Source organism: Ambystoma mexicanum, unplaced genomic scaffold (assembly GCF_040938575.1).
Source record: "Ambystoma mexicanum isolate Mex_15411 unplaced genomic scaffold, UKY_AmexF1_1 Mex_scaf196, whole genome shotgun sequence".
Taxonomy (NCBI): Eukaryota; Metazoa; Chordata; class Amphibia; order Caudata; family Ambystomatidae; genus Ambystoma; species Ambystoma mexicanum.
Genome location: NW_027182431.1, coordinates 1 through 24552, shown reverse-complemented (window position 1 = coordinate 24552; position 24552 = coordinate 1). Strand labels below are relative to the sequence as shown.

The window sequence follows — 24552 nt, the reverse complement described above, 5'->3', positions numbered from 1 at the left end:
GCTGAAACAAAAAACACTTGTGCCCTCTCTGAGGCTCGAACTCAGGACCTTCAGAATATGAGACTGACGCGCTGCCTACTGCGCTAAGAAGGCTCTGCTGGAGTATTTTTGGAGAACTTGGTGGAGGACCAGATCTGAGACAACGCTACTCACACAGTCCAGATAGAAATATTAAAATAAAATGCAGCTAGCCCCATTGGTTCTATGGTATTTTGCGATCATATTTCTTTTCTGCGTCAGTAAAGAATCCAATCCTCTGATTCACAAGGACCGCGTTGCGGTCTACTGAACATCATGCTACTCTTCATGTTTAGAAAGGATATGTCCAATTGAATTTGCTGAAACAAAAAACACTTGTGCCCTCTCTGAGGCTCGAACTCAGGACCTTCAGATTATGAGACTGACGCGCTGCCTACTGCGCTAAGAAGGCTCTGCTGGAGTATTTTTGGAGAACTTGGTGGAGAACCAGATCTGAGACAACGCTACTCACACAGTCCAGATAGAAATATTAAAATAAAATGCAGCTAGCCCCATTGGTTCTATGGTATTTTGCGATCATATTTCTTTTCTGCGTCAGTAAAGAATCCAATCCTGTGATTCACAAGGACCGCGTTGCGGTCTACTGAACATCATTCTCCTCTTCATGTTTAGAAAGGATATGTCCAATTGAATTTGCTGAAACAAAAAACACTTGTGCCCTCTCTGAGGCTCGAACTCAGGACCTTCAGATTATGAGACTGACGCGCTGCCTACTGCGCTAAGAAGGCTCCGTTGGAGGCTCTTTGGATAACCTGGTGGAGAGCATGATTTGAGACCACGCTACTCACAAAGTCCAGATAGAAATATTCAAATAAAACGCAGCTAGCCCCAATTGGTTCTTTGGTATTTGGCAATCATATTTCTTTTCTGCGTCAGTAAAGAATCCAATCCTGTGATTCACAAGGACCGCGTTGCGGTCTACTGAACATCATGCTCCTCTTCATGTTTAGAAAAAATATGTCCAATTGTATTTGTTGAAACAAAAAACACTTGTGCCCTCTCTGAGGCTCGAACTCAGGACCTTCAGATTATGAGACTGACGCGCTGCCTACTGCGCTAAGAAGGCTGCGATTTTATGATTTGTTGATGAAGATTATGTGACACAACTCCACACTCAAAACTCCAGAGAGAATACGATCCATCTGAAAAGCTTCACTTGAATGTATAGTGTTTTGTACTTCAGATGTCTTCCATTCATCAATCAAGAGTCCCATCCTTCGATGCTTGAATTTTGAGCTAGTTATTTTGATATGCTCCAAAACAGGTAAGATGCCACAAACTTCCAACCCCTCCCTCGCTGGATATATACCTAACTCTTTTCAGCCCTTTTTTCTTACCAGTTTTTAATTCTCCTCCCCCAAAGTCCCTTTTGTAAGCAGGTCGCTTTTTTTCCCATTTGCAGAGAGTTTTGCTCCTTTCCTATATATATATGCATGATTAATTATGTGTTTCCACTTCCATCATTTAGTTTTCTTGTGTGCGTTCAGCCGGTTTCGTTATACTCGCTGCTTACATCGCTTATGTCAGGTTTGTATTATGTCACAGTTTGTTATGCTGTTATTTGACATCAGATCTCATGCTGATCTGCTTGCGGCTGGTGACAGGTAGCATGCCACAAAAACAAACCCCAAACTACATCATTATCACACCTGTGAGGCACACGGTTCATGAAGAGAGTCCAAACGCGCCCTCTAGTAACAGAGCAAGGTAACTGCCGGCCAGGTCAAGAAGGGTGGACGGGGCTGGGTTATGCAGATGAACTCCCAGAAGTTCCCAGACTGAACCCAAGAGGATTCCATCCTCCAGAACGCTTTATCCAGCCCATTAAAGCATCCAGCGGGCCACAGGAACATCCAGGAAGGCCAATCCAGGCTTTGCTCCTGAAGGAACTGTAGTTCAAAACCCACCCTCATTTAAAAGTGGCCAGGGTTCCTCCTAGCTTTTTGGTCTATAGAACCTGGCCGTTCGTGGCCGTTCGTGGCCAGTGAGGGAAAGTTGAAAGCTGCATTCCCTGCTGTGTGATTTAAACACAGCCAGGCTCACAAGGGCACTTTTATTATGCCGAAGGAGGGCCTTGCAGACTGTCCATGCCTGAGCCGCAACTGTGCCTGCGTTCCCCAGAGCCTTTCGTGGGCACAGGGGCAAGACAATCACCAGAAACAGAAGTGTCGAAATTGGCTGCATCCCCTTGTGCTACCCCTCTTTGCCTCTTTTCGCATTTGCCTTTCATGCAGTCGCCTCACTATTTGGCCGCTAGGCTTGGGTGCCCCACCTGTCTTTTCTAGAGTTTATTTTGTGAGAGACTTTAAACATACTCCAAGGGTCTGCTTGAAGACCTCTCAAGTCCCTCACACAGCCAGAAAATACATTTTGAAATACTTGCTCATTCTCTGAAACTGCCCTCATGTAAACCTGCCCCACTGCATCTAACACCATAAAATGTACCATCCTTATTTCCTGAATCTTTGCTCAAAGACCTACGTTGGCTCTATCAGTATGCGCCCATGCTATCCCAACCAGCAACCTTATCATTTTAAACTGCCCCACCTCTATTCGAAAGAACCTGTTTGTTTGAACTGACCCCTCTTTTCCCCACTGGTTGGCCCCACTTACCTTTTTCTTTCCTTTACAGATTACGGCCTGGGTACCCTGGGCTTATCCGGACCAACTACAGAGCCATAACGCCACTAGGGCGGCGATGGACACTGCACGGAGGCTTATTAATATGAAAAACCATAGCAGGGTTCGTGCGGCATCAACCTTATATGCACAACCATGTTTTGCCATTAGTTCATAGTGCACCTGATGGGCTCTGGAAGGCACAAGGAGAAGGCGTGGGAACACAGGGCCAGAAAGTTTGCACAGGGACTGCTTACATTTGCAAAATACCAAACATTGTACTCATTCTGTCAACGTTTTTGAAAAGTTATTACCTGAAACATAAGAGGCCTGCCTTCTCTGAGGAAAGAACTCAGGACCTTCAAATTATGAGACTGACGCGCTGCCTACTGCACTAAGCAGGTTCGGCTGGAGTATGTTTGGAGAACCTGGTGGAGAAACAGATCCAAGACCACGCTACTCACAAAGTGCAGATAGAAATATTCAAATAAAATGCAGCTAGCCCCATTGGTTCTATGGTATTTTGCGATCATATTTCTTTTCTGCGTCAGTAAAGAATCCAATCCTCTGATTCACAAGGACCGCGTTGCGGTCTACTGAACATCATGCTACTCTTCATGTTTAGAAAGGATATGTCCAATTGAATTTGCTGAAACAAAAAACACTTGTGCCCTCTCTGAGGCTCGAACTCAGGACCTTCAGAATATGAGACTGACGCGCTGCCTACTGCGCTAAGAAGGCTCTGCTGGAGTATTTTTGGAGAACTTGGTGGAGGACCAGATCTGAGACAACGCTACTCACACAGTCCAGATAGAAATATTAAAATAAAATGCAGCTAGCCCCATTGGTTCTATGGTATTTTGCGATCATATTTCTTTTCTGCGTCAGTAAAGAATCCAATCCTCTGATTCACAAGGACCGCGTTGCGGTCTACTGAACATCATGCTACTCTTCATGTTTAGAAAGGATATGTCCAATTGAATTTGCTGAAACAAAAAACACTTGTGCCCTCTCTGAGGCTCGAACTCAGGACCTTCAGATTATGAGACTGACGCGCTGCCTACTGCGCTAAGAAGGCTCTGCTGGAGTATTTTTGGAGAACTTGGTGGAGAACCAGATCTGAGACAACGCTACTCACACAGTCCAGATAGAAATATTAAAATAAAATGCAGCTAGCCCCATTGGTTCTATGGTATTTTGCGATCATATTTCTTTTCTGCGTCAGTAAAGAATCCAATCCTGTGATTCACAAGGACCGCGTTGCGGTCTACTGAACATCATTCTCCTCTTCATGTTTAGAAAGGATATGTCCAATTGAATTTGCTGAAACAAAAAACACTTGTGCCCTCTCTGAGGCTCGAACTCAGGACCTTCAGATTATGAGACTGACGCGCTGCCTACTGCGCTAAGAAGGCTCCGTTGGAGGCTCTTTGGATAACCTGGTGGAGAGCATGATTTGAGACCACGCTACTCACAAAGTCCAGATAGAAATATTCAAATAAAACGCAGCTAGCCCCAATTGGTTCTTTGGTATTTGGCAATCATATTTCTTTTCTGCGTCAGTAAAGAATCCAATCCTGTGATTCACAAGGACCGCGTTGCGGTCTACTGAACATCATGCTCCTCTTCATGTTTAGAAAAAATATGTCCAATTGTATTTGTTGAAACAAAAAACACTTGTGCCCTCTCTGAGGCTCGAACTCAGGACCTTCAGATTATGAGACTGACGCGCTGCCTACTGCGCTAAGAAGGCTGCGATTTTATGATTTGTTGATGAAGATTATGTGACACAACTCCACACTCAAAACTCCAGAGAGAATACGATCCATCTGAAAAGCTTCACTTGAATGTATAGTGTTTTGTACTTCAGATGTCTTCCATTCATCAATCAAGAGTCCCATCCTTCGATGCTTGAATTTTGAGCTAGTTATTTTGATATGCTCCAAAACAGGTAAGATGCCACAAACTTCCAACCCCTCCCTCGCTGGATATATACCTAACTCTTTTCAGCCCTTTTTTCTTACCAGTTTTTAATTCTCCTCCCCCAAAGTCCCTTTTGTAAGCAGGTCGCTTTTTTTCCCATTTGCAGAGAGTTTTGCTCCTTTCCTATATATATATGCATGATTAATTATGTGTTTCCACTTCCATCATTTAGTTTTCTTGTGTGCGTTCAGCCGGTTTCGTTATACTCGCTGCTTACATCGCTTATGTCAGGTTTGTATTATGTCACAGTTTGTTATGCTGTTATTTGACATCAGATCTCATGCTGATCTGCTTGCGGCTGGTGACAGGTAGCATGCCACAAAAACAAACCCCAAACTACATCATTATCACACCTGTGAGGCACACGGTTCATGAAGAGAGTCCAAACGCGCCCTCTAGTAACAGAGCAAGGTAACTGCCGGCCAGGTCAAGAAGGGTGGACGGGGCTGGGTTATGCAGATGAACTCCCAGAAGTTCCCAGACTGAACCCAAGAGGATTCCATCCTCCAGAACGCTTTATCCAGCCCATTAAAGCATCCAGCGGGCCACAGGAACATCCAGGAAGGCCAATCCAGGCTTTGCTCCTGAAGGAACTGTAGTTCAAAACCCACCCTCATTTAAAAGTGGCCAGGGTTCCTCCTAGCTTTTTGGTCTATAGAACCTGGCCGTTCGTGGCCGTTCGTGGCCAGTGAGGGAAAGTTGAAAGCTGCATTCCCTGCTGTGTGATTTAAACACAGCCAGGCTCACAAGGGCACTTTTATTATGCCGAAGGAGGGCCTTGCAGACTGTCCATGCCTGAGCCGCAACTGTGCCTGCGTTCCCCAGAGCCTTTCGTGGGCACAGGGGCAAGACAATCACCAGAAACAGAAGTGTCGAAATTGGCTGCATCCCCTTGTGCTACCCCTCTTTGCCTCTTTTCGCATTTGCCTTTCATGCAGTCGCCTCACTATTTGGCCGCTAGGCTTGGGTGCCCCACCTGTCTTTTCTAGAGTTTATTTTGTGAGAGACTTTAAACATACTCCAAGGGTCTGCTTGAAGACCTCTCAAGTCCCTCACACAGCCAGAAAATACATTTTGAAATACTTGCTCATTCTCTGAAACTGCCCTCATGTAAACCTGCCCCACTGCATCTAACACCATAAAATGTACCATCCTTATTTCCTGAATCTTTGCTCAAAGACCTACGTTGGCTCTATCAGTATGCGCCCATGCTATCCCAACCAGCAACCTTATCATTTTAAACTGCCCCACCTCTATTCGAAAGAACCTGTTTGTTTGAACTGACCCCTCTTTTCCCCACTGGTTGGCCCCACTTACCTTTTTCTTTCCTTTACAGATTACGGCCTGGGTACCCTGGGCTTATCCGGACCAACTACAGAGCCATAACGCCACTAGGGCGGCGATGGACACTGCACGGAGGCTTATTAATATGAAAAACCATAGCAGGGTTCGTGCGGCATCAACCTTATATGCACAACCATGTTTTGCCATTAGTTCATAGTGCACCTGATGGGCTCTGGAAGGCACAAGGAGAAGGCGTGGGAACACAGGGCCAGAAAGTTTGCACAGGGACTGCTTACATTTGCAAAATACCAAACATTGTACTCATTCTGTCAACGTTTTTGAAAAGTTATTACCTGAAACATAAGAGGCCTGCCTTCTCTGAGGAAAGAACTCAGGACCTTCAAATTATGAGACTGACGCGCTGCCTACTGCACTAAGCAGGTTCGGCTGGAGTATGTTTGGAGAACCTGGTGGAGAAACAGATCCAAGACCACGCTACTCACAAAGTGCAGATAGAAATATTCAAATAAAATGCAGCTAGCCCCATTGGTTCTATGGTATTTTGCGATCATATTTCTTTTCTGCGTCAGTAAAGAATCCAATCCTCTGATTCACAAGGACCGCGTTGCGGTCTACTGAACATCATGCTACTCTTCATGTTTAGAAAGGATATGTCCAATTGAATTTGCTGAAACAAAAAACACTTGTGCCCTCTCTGAGGCTCGAACTCAGGACCTTCAGAATATGAGACTGACGCGCTGCCTACTGCGCTAAGAAGGCTCTGCTGGAGTATTTTTGGAGAACTTGGTGGAGGACCAGATCTGAGACAACGCTACTCACACAGTCCAGATAGAAATATTAAAATAAAATGCAGCTAGCCCCATTGGTTCTATGGTATTTTGCGATCATATTTCTTTTCTGCGTCAGTAAAGAATCCAATCCTCTGATTCACAAGGACCGCGTTGCGGTCTACTGAACATCATGCTACTCTTCATGTTTAGAAAGGATATGTCCAATTGAATTTGCTGAAACAAAAAACACTTGTGCCCTCTCTGAGGCTCGAACTCAGGACCTTCAGATTATGAGACTGACGCGCTGCCTACTGCGCTAAGAAGGCTCTGCTGGAGTATTTTTGGAGAACTTGGTGGAGAACCAGATCTGAGACAACGCTACTCACACAGTCCAGATAGAAATATTAAAATAAAATGCAGCTAGCCCCATTGGTTCTATGGTATTTTGCGATCATATTTCTTTTCTGCGTCAGTAAAGAATCCAATCCTGTGATTCACAAGGACCGCGTTGCGGTCTACTGAACATCATTCTCCTCTTCATGTTTAGAAAGGATATGTCCAATTGAATTTGCTGAAACAAAAAACACTTGTGCCCTCTCTGAGGCTCGAACTCAGGACCTTCAGATTATGAGACTGACGCGCTGCCTACTGCGCTAAGAAGGCTCCGTTGGAGGCTCTTTGGATAACCTGGTGGAGAGCATGATTTGAGACCACGCTACTCACAAAGTCCAGATAGAAATATTCAAATAAAACGCAGCTAGCCCCAATTGGTTCTTTGGTATTTGGCAATCATATTTCTTTTCTGCGTCAGTAAAGAATCCAATCCTGTGATTCACAAGGACCGCGTTGCGGTCTACTGAACATCATGCTCCTCTTCATGTTTAGAAAAAATATGTCCAATTGTATTTGTTGAAACAAAAAACACTTGTGCCCTCTCTGAGGCTCGAACTCAGGACCTTCAGATTATGAGACTGACGCGCTGCCTACTGCGCTAAGAAGGCTGCGATTTTATGATTTGTTGATGAAGATTATGTGACACAACTCCACACTCAAAACTCCAGAGAGAATACGATCCATCTGAAAAGCTTCACTTGAATGTATAGTGTTTTGTACTTCAGATGTCTTCCATTCATCAATCAAGAGTCCCATCCTTCGATGCTTGAATTTTGAGCTAGTTATTTTGATATGCTCCAAAACAGGTAAGATGCCACAAACTTCCAACCCCTCCCTCGCTGGATATATACCTAACTCTTTTCAGCCCTTTTTTCTTACCAGTTTTTAATTCTCCTCCCCCAAAGTCCCTTTTGTAAGCAGGTCGCTTTTTTTCCCATTTGCAGAGAGTTTTGCTCCTTTCCTATATATATATGCATGATTAATTATGTGTTTCCACTTCCATCATTTAGTTTTCTTGTGTGCGTTCAGCCGGTTTCGTTATACTCGCTGCTTACATCGCTTATGTCAGGTTTGTATTATGTCACAGTTTGTTATGCTGTTATTTGACATCAGATCTCATGCTGATCTGCTTGCGGCTGGTGACAGGTAGCATGCCACAAAAACAAACCCCAAACTACATCATTATCACACCTGTGAGGCACACGGTTCATGAAGAGAGTCCAAACGCGCCCTCTAGTAACAGAGCAAGGTAACTGCCGGCCAGGTCAAGAAGGGTGGACGGGGCTGGGTTATGCAGATGAACTCCCAGAAGTTCCCAGACTGAACCCAAGAGGATTCCATCCTCCAGAACGCTTTATCCAGCCCATTAAAGCATCCAGCGGGCCACAGGAACATCCAGGAAGGCCAATCCAGGCTTTGCTCCTGAAGGAACTGTAGTTCAAAACCCACCCTCATTTAAAAGTGGCCAGGGTTCCTCCTAGCTTTTTGGTCTATAGAACCTGGCCGTTCGTGGCCGTTCGTGGCCAGTGAGGGAAAGTTGAAAGCTGCATTCCCTGCTGTGTGATTTAAACACAGCCAGGCTCACAAGGGCACTTTTATTATGCCGAAGGAGGGCCTTGCAGACTGTCCATGCCTGAGCCGCAACTGTGCCTGCGTTCCCCAGAGCCTTTCGTGGGCACAGGGGCAAGACAATCACCAGAAACAGAAGTGTCGAAATTGGCTGCATCCCCTTGTGCTACCCCTCTTTGCCTCTTTTCGCATTTGCCTTTCATGCAGTCGCCTCACTATTTGGCCGCTAGGCTTGGGTGCCCCACCTGTCTTTTCTAGAGTTTATTTTGTGAGAGACTTTAAACATACTCCAAGGGTCTGCTTGAAGACCTCTCAAGTCCCTCACACAGCCAGAAAATACATTTTGAAATACTTGCTCATTCTCTGAAACTGCCCTCATGTAAACCTGCCCCACTGCATCTAACACCATAAAATGTACCATCCTTATTTCCTGAATCTTTGCTCAAAGACCTACGTTGGCTCTATCAGTATGCGCCCATGCTATCCCAACCAGCAACCTTATCATTTTAAACTGCCCCACCTCTATTCGAAAGAACCTGTTTGTTTGAACTGACCCCTCTTTTCCCCACTGGTTGGCCCCACTTACCTTTTTCTTTCCTTTACAGATTACGGCCTGGGTACCCTGGGCTTATCCGGACCAACTACAGAGCCATAACGCCACTAGGGCGGCGATGGACACTGCACGGAGGCTTATTAATATGAAAAACCATAGCAGGGTTCGTGCGGCATCAACCTTATATGCACAACCATGTTTTGCCATTAGTTCATAGTGCACCTGATGGGCTCTGGAAGGCACAAGGAGAAGGCGTGGGAACACAGGGCCAGAAAGTTTGCACAGGGACTGCTTACATTTGCAAAATACCAAACATTGTACTCATTCTGTCAACGTTTTTGAAAAGTTATTACCTGAAACATAAGAGGCCTGCCTTCTCTGAGGAAAGAACTCAGGACCTTCAAATTATGAGACTGACGCGCTGCCTACTGCACTAAGCAGGTTCGGCTGGAGTATGTTTGGAGAACCTGGTGGAGAAACAGATCCAAGACCACGCTACTCACAAAGTGCAGATAGAAATATTCAAATAAAATGCAGCTAGCCCCATTGGTTCTATGGTATTTTGCGATCATATTTCTTTTCTGCGTCAGTAAAGAATCCAATCCTCTGATTCACAAGGACCGCGTTGCGGTCTACTGAACATCATGCTACTCTTCATGTTTAGAAAGGATATGTCCAATTGAATTTGCTGAAACAAAAAACACTTGTGCCCTCTCTGAGGCTCGAACTCAGGACCTTCAGAATATGAGACTGACGCGCTGCCTACTGCGCTAAGAAGGCTCTGCTGGAGTATTTTTGGAGAACTTGGTGGAGGACCAGATCTGAGACAACGCTACTCACACAGTCCAGATAGAAATATTAAAATAAAATGCAGCTAGCCCCATTGGTTCTATGGTATTTTGCGATCATATTTCTTTTCTGCGTCAGTAAAGAATCCAATCCTCTGATTCACAAGGACCGCGTTGCGGTCTACTGAACATCATGCTACTCTTCATGTTTAGAAAGGATATGTCCAATTGAATTTGCTGAAACAAAAAACACTTGTGCCCTCTCTGAGGCTCGAACTCAGGACCTTCAGATTATGAGACTGACGCGCTGCCTACTGCGCTAAGAAGGCTCTGCTGGAGTATTTTTGGAGAACTTGGTGGAGAACCAGATCTGAGACAACGCTACTCACACAGTCCAGATAGAAATATTAAAATAAAATGCAGCTAGCCCCATTGGTTCTATGGTATTTTGCGATCATATTTCTTTTCTGCGTCAGTAAAGAATCCAATCCTGTGATTCACAAGGACCGCGTTGCGGTCTACTGAACATCATTCTCCTCTTCATGTTTAGAAAGGATATGTCCAATTGAATTTGCTGAAACAAAAAACACTTGTGCCCTCTCTGAGGCTCGAACTCAGGACCTTCAGATTATGAGACTGACGCGCTGCCTACTGCGCTAAGAAGGCTCCGTTGGAGGCTCTTTGGATAACCTGGTGGAGAGCATGATTTGAGACCACGCTACTCACAAAGTCCAGATAGAAATATTCAAATAAAACGCAGCTAGCCCCAATTGGTTCTTTGGTATTTGGCAATCATATTTCTTTTCTGCGTCAGTAAAGAATCCAATCCTGTGATTCACAAGGACCGCGTTGCGGTCTACTGAACATCATGCTCCTCTTCATGTTTAGAAAAAATATGTCCAATTGTATTTGTTGAAACAAAAAACACTTGTGCCCTCTCTGAGGCTCGAACTCAGGACCTTCAGATTATGAGACTGACGCGCTGCCTACTGCGCTAAGAAGGCTGCGATTTTATGATTTGTTGATGAAGATTATGTGACACAACTCCACACTCAAAACTCCAGAGAGAATACGATCCATCTGAAAAGCTTCACTTGAATGTATAGTGTTTTGTACTTCAGATGTCTTCCATTCATCAATCAAGAGTCCCATCCTTCGATGCTTGAATTTTGAGCTAGTTATTTTGATATGCTCCAAAACAGGTAAGATGCCACAAACTTCCAACCCCTCCCTCGCTGGATATATACCTAACTCTTTTCAGCCCTTTTTTCTTACCAGTTTTTAATTCTCCTCCCCCAAAGTCCCTTTTGTAAGCAGGTCGCTTTTTTTCCCATTTGCAGAGAGTTTTGCTCCTTTCCTATATATATATGCATGATTAATTATGTGTTTCCACTTCCATCATTTAGTTTTCTTGTGTGCGTTCAGCCGGTTTCGTTATACTCGCTGCTTACATCGCTTATGTCAGGTTTGTATTATGTCACAGTTTGTTATGCTGTTATTTGACATCAGATCTCATGCTGATCTGCTTGCGGCTGGTGACAGGTAGCATGCCACAAAAACAAACCCCAAACTACATCATTATCACACCTGTGAGGCACACGGTTCATGAAGAGAGTCCAAACGCGCCCTCTAGTAACAGAGCAAGGTAACTGCCGGCCAGGTCAAGAAGGGTGGACGGGGCTGGGTTATGCAGATGAACTCCCAGAAGTTCCCAGACTGAACCCAAGAGGATTCCATCCTCCAGAACGCTTTATCCAGCCCATTAAAGCATCCAGCGGGCCACAGGAACATCCAGGAAGGCCAATCCAGGCTTTGCTCCTGAAGGAACTGTAGTTCAAAACCCACCCTCATTTAAAAGTGGCCAGGGTTCCTCCTAGCTTTTTGGTCTATAGAACCTGGCCGTTCGTGGCCGTTCGTGGCCAGTGAGGGAAAGTTGAAAGCTGCATTCCCTGCTGTGTGATTTAAACACAGCCAGGCTCACAAGGGCACTTTTATTATGCCGAAGGAGGGCCTTGCAGACTGTCCATGCCTGAGCCGCAACTGTGCCTGCGTTCCCCAGAGCCTTTCGTGGGCACAGGGGCAAGACAATCACCAGAAACAGAAGTGTCGAAATTGGCTGCATCCCCTTGTGCTACCCCTCTTTGCCTCTTTTCGCATTTGCCTTTCATGCAGTCGCCTCACTATTTGGCCGCTAGGCTTGGGTGCCCCACCTGTCTTTTCTAGAGTTTATTTTGTGAGAGACTTTAAACATACTCCAAGGGTCTGCTTGAAGACCTCTCAAGTCCCTCACACAGCCAGAAAATACATTTTGAAATACTTGCTCATTCTCTGAAACTGCCCTCATGTAAACCTGCCCCACTGCATCTAACACCATAAAATGTACCATCCTTATTTCCTGAATCTTTGCTCAAAGACCTACGTTGGCTCTATCAGTATGCGCCCATGCTAGCCCAACCAGCAACCTTATCATTTTAAACTGCCCCACCTCTATTCGAAAGAACCTGTTTGTTTGAACTGACCCCTCTTTTCCCCACTGGTTGGCCCCACTTACCTTTTTCTTTCCTTTACAGATTACGGCCTGGGTACCCTGGGCTTATCCGGACCAACTACAGAGCCATAACGCCACTAGGGCGGCGATGGACACTGCACGGAGGCTTATTAATATGAAAAACCATAGCAGGGTTCGTGCGGCATCAACCTTATATGCACAACCATGTTTTGCCATTAGTTCATAGTGCACCTGATGGGCTCTGGAAGGCACAAGGAGAAGGCGTGGGAACACAGGGCCAGAAAGTTTGCACAGGGACTGCTTACATTTGCAAAATACCAAACATTGTACTCATTCTGTCAACGTTTTTGAAAAGTTATTACCTGAAACATAAGAGGCCTGCCTTCTCTGAGGAAAGAACTCAGGACCTTCAAATTATGAGACTGACGCGCTGCCTACTGCACTAAGCAGGTTCGGCTGGAGTATGTTTGGAGAACCTGGTGGAGAAACAGATCCAAGACCACGCTACTCACAAAGTGCAGATAGAAATATTCAAATAAAATGCAGCTAGCCCCATTGGTTCTATGGTATTTTGCGATCATATTTCTTTTCTGCGTCAGTAAAGAATCCAATCCTCTGATTCACAAGGACCGCGTTGCGGTCTACTGAACATCATGCTACTCTTCATGTTTAGAAAGGATATGTCCAATTGAATTTGCTGAAACAAAAAACACTTGTGCCCTCTCTGAGGCTCGAACTCAGGACCTTCAGAATATGAGACTGACGCGCTGCCTACTGCGCTAAGAAGGCTCTGCTGGAGTATTTTTGGAGAACTTGGTGGAGGACCAGATCTGAGACAACGCTACTCACACAGTCCAGATAGAAATATTAAAATAAAATGCAGCTAGCCCCATTGGTTCTATGGTATTTTGCGATCATATTTCTTTTCTGCGTCAGTAAAGAATCCAATCCTCTGATTCACAAGGACCGCGTTGCGGTCTACTGAACATCATGCTACTCTTCATGTTTAGAAAGGATATGTCCAATTGAATTTGCTGAAACAAAAAACACTTGTGCCCTCTCTGAGGCTCGAACTCAGGACCTTCAGATTATGAGACTGACGCGCTGCCTACTGCGCTAAGAAGGCTCTGCTGGAGTATTTTTGGAGAACTTGGTGGAGAACCAGATCTGAGACAACGCTACTCACACAGTCCAGATAGAAATATTAAAATAAAATGCAGCTAGCCCCATTGGTTCTATGGTATTTTGCGATCATATTTCTTTTCTGCGTCAGTAAAGAATCCAATCCTGTGATTCACAAGGACCGCGTTGCGGTCTACTGAACATCATTCTCCTCTTCATGTTTAGAAAGGATATGTCCAATTGAATTTGCTGAAACAAAAAACACTTGTGCCCTCTCTGAGGCTCGAACTCAGGACCTTCAGATTATGAGACTGACGCGCTGCCTACTGCGCTAAGAAGGCTCCGTTGGAGGCTCTTTGGATAACCTGGTGGAGAGCATGATTTGAGACCACGCTACTCACAAAGTCCAGATAGAAATATTCAAATAAAACGCAGCTAGCCCCAATTGGTTCTTTGGTATTTGGCAATCATATTTCTTTTCTGCGTCAGTAAAGAATCCAATCCTGTGATTCACAAGGACCGCGTTGCGGTCTACTGAACATCATGCTCCTCTTCATGTTTAGAAAAAATATGTCCAATTGTATTTGTTGAAACAAAAAACACTTGTGCCCTCTCTGAGGCTCGAACTCAGGACCTTCAGATTATGAGACTGACGCGCTGCCTACTGCGCTAAGAAGGCTGCGATTTTATGATTTGTTGATGAAGATTATGTGACACAACTCCACACTCAAAACTCCAGAGAGAATACGATCCATCTGAAAAGCTTCACTTGAATGTATAGTGTTTTGTACTTCAGATGTCTTCCATTCATCAATCAAGAGTCCCATCCTTCGATGCTTGAATTTTGAGCTAGTTATTTTGATATGCTCCAAAACAGGTAAGATGCCACAAACTTCCAACCCCTCCCTCGCTGGATATATACCTAACTCTTTTCAGCCCTTTTTTCTTACCAGTTTTTAATTCTCCTCCCCCAAAGTCCCTTTTGTAAGCAGGTCGCTTTTTTTCCCATTTGCAGAGAGTTTTGCTCCTTTCCTATATATATATGCATGATTAATTATGTGTTTCCACTTCCATCATTTAGTTTTCTTGTGTGCGTTCAGCCGGTTTCGTTATACTCGCTGCTTACATCGCTTATGTCAGGTTTGTATTATGTCACAGTTTGTTATGCTGTTATTTGACATCAGATCTCATGCTGATCTGCTTGCGGCTGGTGACAGGTAGCATGCCACAAAAACAAACCCCAAACTACATCATTATCACACCTGTGAGGCACACGGTTCATGAAGAGAGTCCAAACGCGCCCTCTAGTAACAGAGCAAGGTAACTGCCGGCCAGGTCAAGAAGGGTGGACGGGGCTGGGTTATGCAGATGAACTCCCAGAAGTTCCCAGACTGAACCCAAGAGGATTCCATCCTCCAGAACGCTTTATCCAGCCCATTAAAGCATCCAGCGGGCCACAGGAACATCCAGGAAGGCCAATCCAGGCTTTGCTCCTGAAGGAACTGTAGTTCAAAACCCACCCTCATTTAAAAGTGGCCAGGGTTCCTCCTAGCTTTTTGGTCTATAGAACCTGGCCGTTCGTGGCCGTTCGTGGCCAGTGAGGGAAAGTTGAAAGCTGCATTCCCTGCTGTGTGATTTAAACACAGCCAGGCTCACAAGGGCACTTTTATTATGCCGAAGGAGGGCCTTGCAGACTGTCCATGCCTGAGCCGCAACTGTGCCTGCGTTCCCCAGAGCCTTTCGTGGGCACAGGGGCAAGACAATCACCAGAAACAGAAGTGTCGAAATTGGCTGCATCCCCTTGTGCTACCCCTCTTTGCCTCTTTTCGCATTTGCCTTTCATGCAGTCGCCTCACTATTTGGCCGCTAGGCTTGGGTGCCCCACCTGTCTTTTCTAGAGTTTATTTTGTGAGAGACTTTAAACATACTCCAAGGGTCTGCTTGAAGACCTCTCAAGTCCCTCACACAGCCAGAAAATACATTTTGAAATACTTGCTCATTCTCTGAAACTGCCCTCATGTAAACCTGCCCCACTGCATCTAACACCATAAAATGTACCATCCTTATTTCCTGAATCTTTGCTCAAAGACCTACGTTGGCTCTATCAGTATGCGCCCATGCTAGCCCAACCAGCAACCTTATCATTTTAAACTGCCCCACCTCTATTCGAAAGAACCTGTTTGTTTGAACTGACCCCTCTTTTCCCCACTGGTTGGCCCCACTTACCTTTTTCTTTCCTTTACAGATTACGGCCTGGGTACCCTGGGCTTATCCGGACCAACTACAGAGCCATAACGCCACTAGGGCGGCGATGGACACTGCACGGAGGCTTATTAATATGAAAAACCATAGCAGGGTTCGTGCGGCATCAACCTTATATGCACAACCATGTTTTGCCATTAGTTCATAGTGCACCTGATGGGCTCTGGAAGGCACAAGGAGAAGGCGTGGGAACACAGGGCCAGAAAGTTTGCACAGGGACTGCTTACATTTGCAAAATACCAAACATTGTACTCATTCTGTCAACGTTTTTGAAAAGTTATTACCTGAAACATAAGAGGCCTGCCTTCTCTGAGGAAAGAACTCAGGACCTTCAAATTATGAGACTGACGCGCTGCCTACTGCACTAAGCAGGTTCGGCTGGAGTATGTTTGGAGAACCTGGTGGAGAAACAGATCCAAGACCACGCTACTCACAAAGTGCAGATAGAAATATTCAAATAAAATGCAGCTAGCCCCATTGGTTCTATGGTATTTTGCGATCATATTTCTTTTCTGCGTCAGTAAAGAATCCAATCCTCTGATTCACAAGGACCGCGTTGCGGTCTACTGAACATCATGCTACTCTTCATGTTTAGAAAGGATATGTCCAATTGAATTTGCTGAAACAAAAAACACTTGTGCCCTCTCTGAGGCTCGAACTCAGGACCTTCAGAATATGAGACTGACGCGCTGCCTACTGCGCTAAGAAGGCTCTGCTGGAGTATTTTTGGAGAACTTGGTGGAGGACCAGATCTGAGACAACGCTACTCACACAGTCCAGATAGAAATATTAAAATAAAATGCAGCTAGCCCCATTGGTTCTATGGTATTTTGCGATCATATTTCTTTTCTGCGTCAGTAAAGAATCCAATCCTCTGATTCACAAGGACCGCGTTGCGGTCTACTGAACATCATGCTACTCTTCATGTTTAGAAAGGATATGTCCAATTGAATTTGCTGAAACAAAAAACACTTGTGCCCTCTCTGAGGCTCGAACTCAGGACCTTCAGATTATGAGACTGACGCGCTGCCTACTGCGCTAAGAAGGCTCTGCTGGAGTATTTTTGGAGAACTTGGTGGAGAACCAGATCTGAGACAACGCTACTCACACAGTCCAGATAGAAATATTAAAATAAAATGCAGCTAGCCCCATTGGTTCTATGGTATTTTGCGATCATATTTCTTTTCTGCGTCAGTAAAGAATCCAATCCTGTGATTCACAAGGACCGCGTTGCGGTCTACTGAACATCATTCTCCTCTTCATGTTTAGAAAGGATATGTCCAATTGAATTTGCTGAAACAAAAAACACTTGTGCCCTCTCTGAGGCTCGAACTCAGGACCTTCAGATTATGAGACTGACGCGCTGCCTACTGCGCTAAGAAGGCTCCGTTGGAGGCTCTTTGGATAACCTGGTGGAGAGCATGATTTGAGACCACGCTACTCACAAAGTCCAGATAGAAATATTCAAATAAAACGCAGCTAGCCCCAATTGGTTCTTTGGTATTTGGCAATCATATTTCTTTTCTGCGTCAGTAAAGAATCCAATCCTGTGATTCACAAGGACCGCGTTGCGGTCTACTGAACATCATGCTCCTCTTCATGTTTAGAAAAAATATGTCCAATTGTATTTGTTGAAACAAAAAACACTTGTGCCCTCTCTGAGGCTCGAACTCAGGACCTTCAGATTATGAGACTGACGCGCTGCCTACTGCGCTAAGAAGGCTGCGATTTTATGATTTGTTGATGAAGATTATGTGACACAACTCCACACTCAAAACTCCAGAGAGAATACGATCCATCTGAAAAGCTTCACTTGAATGTATAGTGTTTTGTACTTCAGATGTCTTCCATTCATCAATCAAGAGTCCCATCCTTCGATGCTTGAATTTTGAGCTAGTTATTTTGATATGCTCCAAAACAGGTAAGATGCCACAAACTTCCAACCCCTCCCTCGCTGGATATATACCTAACTCTTTTCAGCCCTTTTTTCTTACCAGTTTTTAATTCTCCTCCCCCAAAGTCCCTTTTGTAAGCAGGTCGCTTTTTTTCCCATTTGCAGAGAGTTTTGCTCCTTTCCTATATATATATGCATGATTAATTATGTGTTTCCACTTCCATCATTTAGTTTTCTTGTGTGCGTTCAGCCGGTTTCGTTATACTCGCTGCTTACATCGCTTATGTCAGGTTTGTATTATGTCACAGTTTGTTATGCTGTTATTTGACATCAGATCTCATGCTGATCTGCTTGCGGCTGGTGACAGGTAGCATGCCACAAAAACAAACCCCAAACTACATCATTATCACACCTGTGAGGCACACGGTTCATGAAGAGAGTCCAAACGCGCCCTCTAGTAACAGAGCAAGGTAACTGCCGGCCAGGTCAAGAAGGGTGGACGGGGCTGGGTTATGCAGATGAACTCCCAGAAGTTCCCAGACTGAACCCAAGAGGATTCCATCCTCCAGAACGCTTTATCCAGCCCATTAAAGCATCCAGCGGGCCACAGGAACATCCAGGAAGGCCAATCCAGGCTTTGCTCCTGAAGGAACTGTAGTTCAAAACCCACCCTCATTTAAAAGTGGCCAGGGTTCCTCCTAGCTTTTTGGTCTATAGAACCTGGCCGTTCGTGGCCGTTCGTGGCCAGTGAGGGAAAGTTGAAAGCTGCATTCCCTGCTGTGTGATTTAAACACAGCCAGGCTCACAAGGGCACTTTTATTATGCCGAAGGAGGGCCTTGCAGACTGTCCATGCCTGAGCCGCAACTGTGCCTGCGTTCCCCAGAGCCTTTCGTGGGCACAGGGGCAAGACAATCACCAGAAACAGAAGTGTCGAAATTGGCTGCATCCCCTTGTGCTACCCCTCTTTGCCTCTTTTCGCATTTGCCTTTCATGCAGTCGCCTCACTATTTGGCCGCTAGGCTTGGGTGCCCCACCTGTCTTTTCTAGAGTTTATTTTGTGAGAGACTTTAAACATACTCCAAGGGTCTGCTTGAAGACCTCTCAAGTCCCTCACACAGCCAGAAAATACATTTTGAAATACTTGCTCATTCTCTGAAACTGCCCTCATGTAAACCTGCCCCACTGCATCTAACACCATAAAATGTACCATCCTTATTTCCTGAATCTTTGCTCAAAGACCTACGTTGGCTCTATCAGTATGCGCCCATGCTATCCCAACCAGCAACCTTATCATTTTAAACTGCCCCACCTCTATTCGAAAGAACCTGTTTGTTTGAACTGACCCCTCTTTTCCCCACTGGTTGGCCCCACTTACCTTTTTCTTTCCTTTACAGATTACGGCCTGGGTACCCTGGGCTTATCCGGACCAACTACAGAGCCATAACGCCACTAGGGCGGCGATGGACACTGCACGGAGGCTTATTAATATGAAAAACCATAGCAGGGTTCGTGCGGCATCAACCTTATATGCACAACCATGTTTTGCCATTAGTTCATAGTGCACCTGATGGGCTCTGGAAGGCACAAGGAGAAGGCGTGGGAACACAGGGCCAGAAAGTTTGCACAGGGACTGCTTACATTTGCAAAATACCAAACATTGTACTCATTCTGTCAACGTTTTTGAAAAGTTATTACCTGAAACATAAGAGGCCTGCCTTCTCTGAGGAAAGAACTCAGGACCTTCAAATTATGAGACTGACGCGCTGCCTACTGCACTAAGCAGGTTCGGCTGGAGTATGTTTGGAGAACCTGGTGGAGAAACAGATCCAAGACCACGCTACTCACAAAGTGCAGATAGAAATATTCAAATAAAATGCAGCTAGCCCCATTGGTTCTATGGTATTTTGCGATCATATTTCTTTTCTGCGTCAGTAAAGAATCCAATCCTCTGATTCACAAGGACCGCGTTGCGGTCTACTGAACATCATGCTACTCTTCATGTTTAGAAAGGATATGTCCAATTGAATTTGCTGAAACAAAAAACACTTGTGCCCTCTCTGAGGCTCGAACTCAGGACCTTCAGAATATGAGACTGACGCGCTGCCTACTGCGCTAAGAAGGCTCTGCTGGAGTATTTTTGGAGAACTTGGTGGAGGACCAGATCTGAGACAACGCTACTCACACAGTCCAGATAGAAATATTAAAATAAAATGCAGCTAGCCCCATTGGTTCTATGGTATTTTGCGATCATATTTCTTTTCTGCGTCAGTAAAGAATCCAATCCTCTGATTCACAAGGACCGCGTTGCGGTCTACTGAACATCATGCTACTCTTCATGTTTAGAAAGGATATGTCCAATTGAATTTGCTGAAACAAAAAACACTTGTGCCCTCTCTGAGGCTCGAACTCAGGACCTTCAGATTATGAGACTGACGCGCTGCCTACTGCGCTAAGAAGGCTCTGCTGGAGTATTTTTGGAGAACTTGGTGGAGAACCAGATCTGAGACAACGCTACTCACACAGTCCAGATAGAAATATTAAAATAAAATGCAGCTAGCCCCATTGGTTCTATGGTATTTTGCGATCATATTTCTTTTCTGCGTCAGTAAAGAATCCAATCCTGTGATTCACAAGGACCGCGTTGCGGTCTACTGAACATCATTCTCCTCTTCATGTTTAGAAAGGATATGTCCAATTGAATTTGCTGAAACAAAAAACACTTGTGCCCTCTCTGAGGCTCGAACTCAGGACCTTCAGATTATGAGACTGACGCGCTGCCTACTGCGCTAAGAAGGCTCCGTTGGAGGCTCTTTGGATAACCTGGTGGAGAGCATGATTTGAGACCACGCTACTCACAAAGTCCAGATAGAAATATTCAAATAAAACGCAGCTAGCCCCAATTGGTTCTTTGGTATTTGGCAATCATATTTCTTTTCTGCGTCAGTAAAGAATCCAATCCTGTGATTCACAAGGACCGCGTTGCGGTCTACTGAACATCATGCTCCTCTTCATGTTTAGAAAAAATATGTCCAATTGTATTTGTTGAAACAAAAAACACTTGTGCCCTCTCTGAGGCTCGAACTCAGGACCTTCAGATTATGAGACTGACGCGCTGCCTACTGCGCTAAGAAGGCTGCGATTTTATGATTTGTTGATGAAGATTATGTGACACAACTCCACACTCAAAACTCCAGAGAGAATACGATCCATCTGAAAAGCTTCACTTGAATGTATAGTGTTTTGTACTTCAGATGTCTTCCATTCATCAATCAAGAGTCCCATCCTTCGATGCTTGAATTTTGAGCTAGTTATTTTGATATGCTCCAAAACAGGTAAGATGCCACAAACTTCCAACCCCTCCCTCGCTGGATATATACCTAACTCTTTTCAGCCCTTTTTTCTTACCAGTTTTTAATTCTCCTCCCCCAAAGTCCCTTTTGTAAGCAGGTCGCTTTTTTTCCCATTTGCAGAGAGTTTTGCTCCTTTCCTATATATATATGCATGATTAATTATGTGTTTCCACTTCCATCATTTAGTTTTCTTGTGTGCGTTCAGCCGGTTTCGTTATACTCGCTGCTTACATCGCTTATGTCAGGTTTGTATTATGTCACAGTTTGTTATGCTGTTATTTGACATCAGATCTCATGCTGATCTGCTTGCGGCTGGTGACAGGTAGCATGCCACAAAAACAAACCCCAAACTACATCATTATCACACCTGTGAGGCACACGGTTCATGAAGAGAGTCCAAACGCGCCCTCTAGTAACAGAGCAAGGTAACTGCCGGCCAGGTCAAGAAGGGTGGACGGGGCTGGGTTATGCAGATGAACTCCCAGAAGTTCCCAGACTGAACCCAAGAGGATTCCATCCTCCAGAACGCTTTATCCAGCCCATTAAAGCATCCAGCGGGCCACAGGAACATCCAGGAAGGCCAATCCAGGCTTTGCTCCTGAAGGAACTGTAGTTCAAAACCCACCCTCATTTAAAAGTGGCCAGGGTTCCTCCTAGCTTTTTGGTCTATAGAACCTGGCCGTTCGTGGCCGTTCGTGGCCAGTGAGGGAAAGTTGAAAGCTGCATTCCCTGCTGTGTGATTTAAACACAGCCAGGCTCACAAGGGCACTTTTATTATGCCGAAGGAGGGCCTTGCAGACTGTCCATGCCTGAGCCGCAACTGTGCCTGCGTTCCCCAGAGCCTTTCGTGGGCACAGGGGCAAGACAATCACCAGAAACAGAAGTGTCGAAATTGGCTGCATCCCCTTGTGCTACCCCTCTTTGCCTCTTTTCGCATTTGCCTTTCATGCAGTCGCCTCACTATTTGGCCGCTAGGCTTGGGTGCCCCACCTGTCTTTTCTAGAGTTTATTTTGTGAGAGACTTTAAACATACTCCAAGGGTCTGCTTGAAGACCTCTCAAGTCCCTCACACAGCCAGAAAATACATTTTGAAATACTTGCTCATTCTCTGAAACTGCCCTCATGTAAACCTGCCCCACTGCATCTAACACCATAAAATGTACCATCCTTATTTCCTGAATCTTTGCTCAAAGACCTACGTTGGCTCTATCAGTATGCGCCCATGCTATCCCAACCAGCAACCTTATCATTTTAAACTGCCCCACCTCTATTCGAAAGAACCTGTTTGTTTGAACTGACCCCTCTTTTCCCCACTGGTTGGCCCCACTTACCTTTTTCTTTCCTTTACAGATTACGGCCTGGGTACCCTGGGCTTATCCGGACCAACTACAGAGCCATAACGCCACTAGGGCGGCGATGGACACTGCACGGAGGCTTATTAATATGAAAAACCATAGCAGGGTTCGTGCGGCATCAACCTTATATGCACAACCATGTTTTGCCATTAGTTCATAGTGCACCTGATGGGCTCTGGAAGGCACAAGGAGAAGGCGTGGGAACACAGGGCCAGAAAGTTTGCACAGGGACTGCTTACATTTGCAAAATACCAAACATTGTACTCATTCTGTCAACGTTTTTGAAAAGTTATTACCTGAAACATAAGAGGCCTGCCTTCTCTGAGGAAAGAACTCAGGACCTTCAAATTATGAGACTGACGCGCTGCCTACTGCACTAAGCAGGTTCGGCTGGAGTATGTTTGGAGAACCTGGTGGAGAAACAGATCCAAGACCACGCTACTCACAAAGTGCAGATAGAAATATTCAAATAAAATGCAGCTAGCCCCATTGGTTCTATGGTATTTTGCGATCATATTTCTTTTCTGCGTCAGTAAAGAATCCAATCCTCTGATTCACAAGGACCGCGTTGCGGTCTACTGAACATCATGCTACTCTTCATGTTTAGAAAGGATATGTCCAATTGAATTTGCTGAAACAAAAAACACTTGTGCCCTCTCTGAGGCTCGAACTCAGGACCTTCAGAATATGAGACTGACGCGCTGCCTACTGCGCTAAGAAGGCTCTGCTGGAGTATTTTTGGAGAACTTGGTGGAGGACCAGATCTGAGACAACGCTACTCACACAGTCCAGATAGAAATATTAAAATAAAATGCAGCTAGCCCCATTGGTTCTATGGTATTTTGCGATCATATTTCTTTTCTGCGTCAGTAAAGAATCCAATCCTCTGATTCACAAGGACCGCGTTGCGGTCTACTGAACATCATGCTACTCTTCATGTTTAGAAAGGATATGTCCAATTGAATTTGCTGAAACAAAAAACACTTGTGCCCTCTCTGAGGCTCGAACTCAGGACCTTCAGATTATGAGACTGACGCGCTGCCTACTGCGCTAAGAAGGCTCTGCTGGAGTATTTTTGGAGAACTTGGTGGAGAACCAGATCTGAGACAACGCTACTCACACAGTCCAGATAGAAATATTAAAATAAAATGCAGCTAGCCCCATTGGTTCTATGGTATTTTGCGATCATATTTCTTTTCTGCGTCAGTAAAGAATCCAATCCTGTGATTCACAAGGACCGCGTTGCGGTCTACTGAACATCATTCTCCTCTTCATGTTTAGAAAGGATATGTCCAATTGAATTTGCTGAAACAAAAAACACTTGTGCCCTCTCTGAGGCTCGAACTCAGGACCTTCAGATTATGAGACTGACGCGCTGCCTACTGCGCTAAGAAGGCTCCGTTGGAGGCTCTTTGGATAACCTGGTGGAGAGCATGATTTGAGACCACGCTACTCACAAAGTCCAGATAGAAATATTCAAATAAAACGCAGCTAGCCCCAATTGGTTCTTTGGTATTTGGCAATCATATTTCTTTTCTGCGTCAGTAAAGAATCCAATCCTGTGATTCACAAGGACCGCGTTGCGGTCTACTGAACATCATGCTCCTCTTCATGTTTAGAAAAAATATGTCCAATTGTATTTGTTGAAACAAAAAACACTTGTGCCCTCTCTGAGGCTCGAACTCAGGACCTTCAGATTATGAGACTGACGCGCTGCCTACTGCGCTAAGAAGGCTGCGATTTTATGATTTGTTGATGAAGATTATGTGACACAACTCCACACTCAAAACTCCAGAGAGAATACGATCCATCTGAAAAGCTTCACTTGAATGTATAGTGTTTTGTACTTCAGATGTCTTCCATTCATCAATCAAGAGTCCCATCCTTCGATGCTTGAATTTTGAGCTAGTTATTTTGATATGCTCCAAAACAGGTAAGATGCCACAAACTTCCAACCCCTCCCTCGCTGGATATATACCTAACTCTTTTCAGCCCTTTTTTCTTACCAGTTTTTAATTCTCCTCCCCCAAAGTCCCTTTT

At 45.0% G+C, this 24552-nt stretch overlaps 32 non-coding genes across 32 annotated transcripts; all 32 read right to left on the bottom strand.

Moving 5' to 3' along the window:
• Positions 1–20: 20 nt before the first annotated feature.
• On the bottom strand, positions 21–93 carry TRNAM-CAU (transfer RNA methionine (anticodon CAU)). The gene has a single exon. It is a non-coding gene; the product is annotated as a tRNA-Met (tRNA).
• Positions 94–357: 264 nt separating this feature from the next.
• TRNAM-CAU (transfer RNA methionine (anticodon CAU)) lies at positions 358–430 on the bottom strand. The gene has a single exon. It is a non-coding gene; the product is annotated as a tRNA-Met (tRNA).
• A 264-nt stretch (positions 431–694) lies between these two features.
• TRNAM-CAU (transfer RNA methionine (anticodon CAU)) lies at positions 695–767 on the bottom strand. The gene has a single exon. It is a non-coding gene; the product is annotated as a tRNA-Met (tRNA).
• Positions 768–1032: 265 nt separating this feature from the next.
• TRNAM-CAU (transfer RNA methionine (anticodon CAU)) lies at positions 1033–1105 on the bottom strand. Its single transcript has one exon. It is a non-coding gene; the product is annotated as a tRNA-Met (tRNA).
• Positions 1106–3326: 2221 nt separating this feature from the next.
• TRNAM-CAU (transfer RNA methionine (anticodon CAU)) lies at positions 3327–3399 on the bottom strand. The gene has a single exon. It is a non-coding gene; the product is annotated as a tRNA-Met (tRNA).
• Positions 3400–3663: 264 nt separating this feature from the next.
• Positions 3664–3736, bottom strand: TRNAM-CAU (transfer RNA methionine (anticodon CAU)). The gene has a single exon. It is a non-coding gene; the product is annotated as a tRNA-Met (tRNA).
• Positions 3737–4000: 264 nt separating this feature from the next.
• TRNAM-CAU (transfer RNA methionine (anticodon CAU)) lies at positions 4001–4073 on the bottom strand. The gene has a single exon. It is a non-coding gene; the product is annotated as a tRNA-Met (tRNA).
• A 265-nt stretch (positions 4074–4338) lies between these two features.
• Positions 4339–4411, bottom strand: TRNAM-CAU (transfer RNA methionine (anticodon CAU)). Its single transcript has one exon. It is a non-coding gene; the product is annotated as a tRNA-Met (tRNA).
• A 2221-nt stretch (positions 4412–6632) lies between these two features.
• On the bottom strand, positions 6633–6705 carry TRNAM-CAU (transfer RNA methionine (anticodon CAU)). The gene has a single exon. It is a non-coding gene; the product is annotated as a tRNA-Met (tRNA).
• Positions 6706–6969: 264 nt separating this feature from the next.
• On the bottom strand, positions 6970–7042 carry TRNAM-CAU (transfer RNA methionine (anticodon CAU)). The gene has a single exon. It is a non-coding gene; the product is annotated as a tRNA-Met (tRNA).
• Positions 7043–7306: 264 nt separating this feature from the next.
• TRNAM-CAU (transfer RNA methionine (anticodon CAU)) lies at positions 7307–7379 on the bottom strand. The gene has a single exon. It is a non-coding gene; the product is annotated as a tRNA-Met (tRNA).
• Positions 7380–7644: 265 nt separating this feature from the next.
• Positions 7645–7717, bottom strand: TRNAM-CAU (transfer RNA methionine (anticodon CAU)). The gene has a single exon. It is a non-coding gene; the product is annotated as a tRNA-Met (tRNA).
• A 2221-nt stretch (positions 7718–9938) lies between these two features.
• Positions 9939–10011, bottom strand: TRNAM-CAU (transfer RNA methionine (anticodon CAU)). The gene has a single exon. It is a non-coding gene; the product is annotated as a tRNA-Met (tRNA).
• A 264-nt stretch (positions 10012–10275) lies between these two features.
• TRNAM-CAU (transfer RNA methionine (anticodon CAU)) lies at positions 10276–10348 on the bottom strand. The gene has a single exon. It is a non-coding gene; the product is annotated as a tRNA-Met (tRNA).
• A 264-nt stretch (positions 10349–10612) lies between these two features.
• On the bottom strand, positions 10613–10685 carry TRNAM-CAU (transfer RNA methionine (anticodon CAU)). Its single transcript has one exon. It is a non-coding gene; the product is annotated as a tRNA-Met (tRNA).
• A 265-nt stretch (positions 10686–10950) lies between these two features.
• Positions 10951–11023, bottom strand: TRNAM-CAU (transfer RNA methionine (anticodon CAU)). The gene has a single exon. It is a non-coding gene; the product is annotated as a tRNA-Met (tRNA).
• Positions 11024–13244: 2221 nt separating this feature from the next.
• TRNAM-CAU (transfer RNA methionine (anticodon CAU)) lies at positions 13245–13317 on the bottom strand. Its single transcript has one exon. It is a non-coding gene; the product is annotated as a tRNA-Met (tRNA).
• Positions 13318–13581: 264 nt separating this feature from the next.
• On the bottom strand, positions 13582–13654 carry TRNAM-CAU (transfer RNA methionine (anticodon CAU)). The gene has a single exon. It is a non-coding gene; the product is annotated as a tRNA-Met (tRNA).
• A 264-nt stretch (positions 13655–13918) lies between these two features.
• TRNAM-CAU (transfer RNA methionine (anticodon CAU)) lies at positions 13919–13991 on the bottom strand. Its single transcript has one exon. It is a non-coding gene; the product is annotated as a tRNA-Met (tRNA).
• A 265-nt stretch (positions 13992–14256) lies between these two features.
• On the bottom strand, positions 14257–14329 carry TRNAM-CAU (transfer RNA methionine (anticodon CAU)). The gene has a single exon. It is a non-coding gene; the product is annotated as a tRNA-Met (tRNA).
• Positions 14330–16550: 2221 nt separating this feature from the next.
• On the bottom strand, positions 16551–16623 carry TRNAM-CAU (transfer RNA methionine (anticodon CAU)). Its single transcript has one exon. It is a non-coding gene; the product is annotated as a tRNA-Met (tRNA).
• Positions 16624–16887: 264 nt separating this feature from the next.
• TRNAM-CAU (transfer RNA methionine (anticodon CAU)) lies at positions 16888–16960 on the bottom strand. Its single transcript has one exon. It is a non-coding gene; the product is annotated as a tRNA-Met (tRNA).
• A 264-nt stretch (positions 16961–17224) lies between these two features.
• On the bottom strand, positions 17225–17297 carry TRNAM-CAU (transfer RNA methionine (anticodon CAU)). The gene has a single exon. It is a non-coding gene; the product is annotated as a tRNA-Met (tRNA).
• A 265-nt stretch (positions 17298–17562) lies between these two features.
• Positions 17563–17635, bottom strand: TRNAM-CAU (transfer RNA methionine (anticodon CAU)). Its single transcript has one exon. It is a non-coding gene; the product is annotated as a tRNA-Met (tRNA).
• A 2221-nt stretch (positions 17636–19856) lies between these two features.
• On the bottom strand, positions 19857–19929 carry TRNAM-CAU (transfer RNA methionine (anticodon CAU)). Its single transcript has one exon. It is a non-coding gene; the product is annotated as a tRNA-Met (tRNA).
• A 264-nt stretch (positions 19930–20193) lies between these two features.
• On the bottom strand, positions 20194–20266 carry TRNAM-CAU (transfer RNA methionine (anticodon CAU)). Its single transcript has one exon. It is a non-coding gene; the product is annotated as a tRNA-Met (tRNA).
• Positions 20267–20530: 264 nt separating this feature from the next.
• TRNAM-CAU (transfer RNA methionine (anticodon CAU)) lies at positions 20531–20603 on the bottom strand. The gene has a single exon. It is a non-coding gene; the product is annotated as a tRNA-Met (tRNA).
• A 265-nt stretch (positions 20604–20868) lies between these two features.
• Positions 20869–20941, bottom strand: TRNAM-CAU (transfer RNA methionine (anticodon CAU)). The gene has a single exon. It is a non-coding gene; the product is annotated as a tRNA-Met (tRNA).
• A 2221-nt stretch (positions 20942–23162) lies between these two features.
• TRNAM-CAU (transfer RNA methionine (anticodon CAU)) lies at positions 23163–23235 on the bottom strand. The gene has a single exon. It is a non-coding gene; the product is annotated as a tRNA-Met (tRNA).
• Positions 23236–23499: 264 nt separating this feature from the next.
• Positions 23500–23572, bottom strand: TRNAM-CAU (transfer RNA methionine (anticodon CAU)). Its single transcript has one exon. It is a non-coding gene; the product is annotated as a tRNA-Met (tRNA).
• A 264-nt stretch (positions 23573–23836) lies between these two features.
• TRNAM-CAU (transfer RNA methionine (anticodon CAU)) lies at positions 23837–23909 on the bottom strand. The gene has a single exon. It is a non-coding gene; the product is annotated as a tRNA-Met (tRNA).
• Positions 23910–24174: 265 nt separating this feature from the next.
• On the bottom strand, positions 24175–24247 carry TRNAM-CAU (transfer RNA methionine (anticodon CAU)). The gene has a single exon. It is a non-coding gene; the product is annotated as a tRNA-Met (tRNA).
• Between the last annotated feature and the right edge of the window lie 305 nt (positions 24248–24552).